Source organism: Antechinus flavipes, chromosome 4 (assembly GCF_016432865.1).
Source record: "Antechinus flavipes isolate AdamAnt ecotype Samford, QLD, Australia chromosome 4, AdamAnt_v2, whole genome shotgun sequence".
Classification (NCBI taxonomy): Eukaryota; Metazoa; Chordata; class Mammalia; order Dasyuromorphia; family Dasyuridae; genus Antechinus; species Antechinus flavipes.
The window spans coordinates 51,576,479-51,581,440 of NC_067401.1; the positions used below are offsets into that span (position 1 = coordinate 51,576,479).

Sequence of the window (4,962 nt, forward strand, 5' to 3'; positions counted from 1 at the left end):
AAGCCCATAAAGGACCAATGAGGCAATATTGATAGTAGTAGGAGCATGATAATGTCAGAATTACCACAGAATCTCAGAATTGGAAGTAACCTTAATCGTCTTTCATCCCAGCCAGAATCTGAACAGGAAACCCCTTTGTAATATCCTCAAAAGACAGTCATCCAGCCTCCACTTGACTTCTAGTGATAGAACATTCACTACCTCCAAGTCCTTTCTATTTGGGGGGTGATCCTATCCCCCAAGTTTTCCCTTATCTAGGCTAAAAATTTCAAGTTCCTTAATCTTTGCCTGGCTTTGTCTTCAGTCTTCTCTCTACCATGGTCATTCTGCTATGGATTCATTTAAAATATGATTTGAGCAAGACTATTAATTCCTTCATTCTGGAACTGATCCCTGAAGGACCATTTTATCTTTCAAGAGGTATCATAGAAAAAAAAGACCTCTTCTCTTCATCCCTATTTAGCACATTAATAGTAATTCTTTTTTAAAAAAATGAACATTTTTATTTACTAAGCAGCAGAGCAGTTCTAAAAGCATAGCTTCTGGAAGAGTCTCTTATTTTGGCACATCTTGTGCTTCTCCTCTCCTCATACTTGACTTTGGCCTCCATCCAAGCCTTATATTTTAGAGTAGGGTCACTGAAGACATCCTTGTTGATGACTGTTTTGTACAATAGGATACCCACAGAATATTCGGTGGGCGCAGAATGGCTGTAGTCATAAATTTTCACAAAGGACTTGATTTTTTGGCAATCTTCTTTTTGCCTATTACTGAGTCGCTTTGTAAGGGTAGTAAGTATTACATGCCAATGGAGGAATGGGGGTAGAGACGATTGGAAGTTCCATCATCAATGTTCTTTATGAAGATGCTTTGTACCAGAATATAGCCCGGCCAGGGCCAGCACTTCCTTCCTGGGTTTCATGAACGTGCCCATTTCAACATGAAGCAGAATTCTCTAAGAGCCCAAAGCAAGAATCACTCTTGCAAGATGGATTGCAGTGATGTGCATCATCTTCCTAACGAGTTGCTTCCCATACGATGTCAAGCCTCTGTTCTTCTGTTGAGGTAGCATGGTGTAATGCTTAGAGTTTTGGGTTAGAGTTTTAACTCTGGCCCTTATGAGTGGACTGATTTAATCTCTTTGACCATCATCTGGTGTTGAAAAGGCTACATATGGGATACAGTGGAAAGAATGCAGGATCTATAATCAGAGGAACTTGATTATAATCCAAATTTAAATGATCCGGATGACCTTGAACAAGTAATTAGCCAGCCTAAACCCCTGTTGAGGAGATTGAACTGGAATGCTCTCCCTTCCCATGCTCACTTTCTGGCTTTCTGGGTTTTCTTTAAGCTTCAGCTAAAAATCGCATCTAGTACAGGAAGTCTTTCCTGATCCCCCTTAATTCTACTGCACTCTCTCTGTTGTTGATCCCAATTTTGTTGTATATGGCTTGTTTATATGCAATTGCTTACGTGTTTTCTCTCCCATTGGATTATGAACTCCTTAAGAGCATCAACTGCCTTTTATCTTTTCTGTATTCCCAGCACTTAGCCCAGTCCCTGACTGGGAGAGTCACAGAGTAGAAATTTAATAAATGCTTATTTACTGATTGACCTATGATCACGGCTTGGTTCCACATTCATTTTAAAAGGAGAAATGGGGCTATGAGGAAGAGTCTCTGTATTTCTCTCTCCTTATCTTTGTTTCCTTCTACTACCATTCTCTGTGTCTACTTCCAATCTTTAGTCAGAGAGTCATTCTTTGTAGAAGAAACTCTAACAATCATAACTCCCTGTTCTTCTTTTGCCCCCTGGCTTCTGCCCACCCTCCTTTCCCCAGTGTAGTCAGCACCAAGAGGGGAGAAATTGATTGACCTTTTAAAAACATGAAGACAAATTAAAAAGAAAAAGGTCAGCTACTCTCCCCAAATTTTTTCCATTAATTCACTAAATGAAACCTAGAATCCCTTTCTTACAAACAGATAAGTTCCCAGAAGAGAACATTGGTGATTCTGTTTCTTTCTCTATTAACAGCACCTAACCCCCATTTGATTGGAAAGGGGGAGAGTAGATAATTCCTTCCCTTGAACTGTTATCTTCTTGTTAATGTAGCATAACCTGGCATTGATTTCCCGTGCTTGCTCAGTCTGAGTAAATGGGCAATCTTTAGGCTAACAAATGAACCTCATCTCTGAGCATTACTCACTTCTCTACCTTCCCCCACAAGGTTCATATTTTTCCTTGGCACCTTTTAAATAGTTCAAGTTACTGCTCAATATTTGAGAAGATCAAGGATATAAGTCATCCCATCAAAAAAGATTCAAAAGAGACAAATCCCTACTTAGATATGAGCTTGAGAAAGGAAGCTACTTAAGATGCAGTATACAAGAAAATATATCAAAGGACACTTTTAGATGTGTAAGTCTTATGCTTAGTTTTACCATCTATAAAATAGGATTAATAATACTATGTATTACATATGTTATGTGTATTGAATATAAATCTTAAAATGTTTTATAAATGTTAGCTATGATAAATTAAGGTTATCCCTTTTGTTTCTTCTTTCTTTTTTCCCTCTTCCTGCTTTCTCTTTTTTCATTCTCTTTCAGGTCTCATTTTTCTTCCTCCCTCCCTCCTTCTCTTCCTTCCTTTCTTTCCCTTCCTTCCTTCCTTCCTTCCTTCCTTCCTTCTTTCCTTCCTTCCTTCCTTCCTTCCTTCCTTCCTTCCTTCCTTCCTTCCTTCCTTCCTTCTTTCCTTCCTTTCTTCCTGCCTTCCCTCCTTCCTGCTTTCCCTCCTTCCTGTCTTCCTCTTCTTATTTTTACCTAGGCTATGGCTGGCCATTTAGAAATCCAATCCTATTACTAATTGGCTTGGGAACTACAATCTGCTCTGAGTATCCTTATGCGGTCTAGTGACCCCTCACTTCTAAGGGTTCACTATATTCATGTTCAAATTAGTTTGGACACCTATCAGCTTAGCCTGTTATGGCTCAGAACCCCTAAATTCCTGATCCACTAGCCTTAATCTCTGCTATTTTTTTCTTTTTTCTCATTCAAAAGATTTTTTTTTAATTTGATGCTTCTTAATGATGATGCTTCTGATATTTGCAACTTTGGTGACTGAAGAAATTGCTTAACTACATAAGGACTCAGTTTACCCAGATGCAAAATGAAAAAGTTATAGTAGCTTCTGGAGTCTCTTCTTGCTCCAGATCTGTTATTCTATGATCCTTCCACAAGTTTTTGTTATTGTTATTTATTTGTAAGTCAAGTCACATGTGGTTTTCTGAAGATTTCCAGACTGATGTATAGAAACAGAGGATCAAAAGCAAAGGAGTGAGAAAAATATGGGATGTACTGTCTTATTCAGGATTTGACACTACATGTCTTTAAAACTAGCAACTCTTGGTGGGGAGGGGAGGTGTGGAGAGCATCGAGGACGGTGGGTGAAGACTGAGATGATGACATGAATAAAAATGAGAATAACTCTAACTTAGTGCTTTAAGGTTTACAAAGAGTTTCCTCATCCATAACCTTGTGAAGCTACTATTACCTTCTTTCATATTTATATTTTTTTGGCAAAATTCTTCTGATTTCCCCCCTACACACACATACCTTTTCCAGGAGAATGTAAGCTTCTTAAGGACTGAAATAGTTTCATTTTTTTCTCTGTATTTCCCAACATTTATCATTTTGGCACGTGGTGAATGTATAATAAATGATGGTGAATTGATTGAATGAATGAATCATAGTTATTATATCAATAAGTAAATTAGGGTGCAGGGTCATACAACCAGTAAATGGTACAAGTATCCTGGCTTCAGATCAGACCTCTGTTTATTACACGTTGCTCCTTAGGAATCAAATCCAAGGCTTAATCAGACCCAGGACCTTAATAGCATCTTAGCAATTATTGTCATAATATTGTCTCATATTTAATTGCACTTAGTAGTTTATAAAGCATTTGTCTCACCACAGCCCTGTGAAGTAAATAATGCAAGCACCATTATCTACCTTTTATAAATGAAAACAAAACAAAACAAAACAAAACTGAGACTTAAATGTGTTAGATAACTTGCTCAAAGTTATATACCTGGGCAGGAGTTAAGACCTGGACAGCCCCAAGTCTCCTGATGAATCACCCTGGATGAGTGGACAATGTTTATGAAGTTGACTAACCAGACGACATGAAGATGTAAGAGCAGATTTAGGCAATGATCTATGCTGTGTACTTAGTTACTCCAATGACCTTAAATATTTTCTTTACTGTCTGACCTGCTAGAGTGGTTCTCAAACTTTTGTTTTCAGTATCTTTATCCTATTAAAAATTCTTGAAAATTTCTCCAAAGCGTTTTTGTTTATCTGGGTTATATTTATAGACATTTACCATATTGGAAATAAAAACTATTTTAAAATTTGTAGATCCTCTAAAAGGGTTTCAGAGATCCCCAGGATTCTCTAGACCATACTTTGTGCTATTTTATTTTTGTTATTTCCAACACTATTATTGTAAGCACCAGAGGCATTCCTTCCCAACAACAGTCCGTAGAAGAATGTGACAAGTCATAATATCTGTTGGATAAATGTATGGCCATTGCCTCTTCCCATCGTTTCTCACTATCATTTAGGTTCATAGGATCACAGATTGAGAGCTGGATGATAAACTAGTTCAAACCCCTTATTTCATAAATGAATAAACTAAGGCCTAGAGACTTGCCCAGAGTTATTCAGTAAGTCAACAGATAAGGGAGAGTCATATTGAGGTCTTCCTCACTCTAGCCCAGCACTCTGTCCACATCAAGACAATAAAAACTTATAGTTATATGCTTCATGAATCTTTCCAGTTTAATCTATAATCAATACCATTACACCATTTATAGGTTGACTTAGACTCATGGTGGTCTTAGTAGAATGATATTTACTCTGCTAGGAATATATGTGATAAGACGTGTTTGCCTTG

General features: G+C 37.6%; 1 pseudogene; it reads right to left on the reverse strand.

The window, feature by feature from the left end:
- Nucleotides 1-527: 527 nt before the first annotated feature.
- Nucleotides 528-1,004, reverse strand: LOC127562401 (60S ribosomal protein L27-like; annotated as a pseudogene).
- Nucleotides 1,005-4,962: the final 3,958 nt, after the last annotated feature.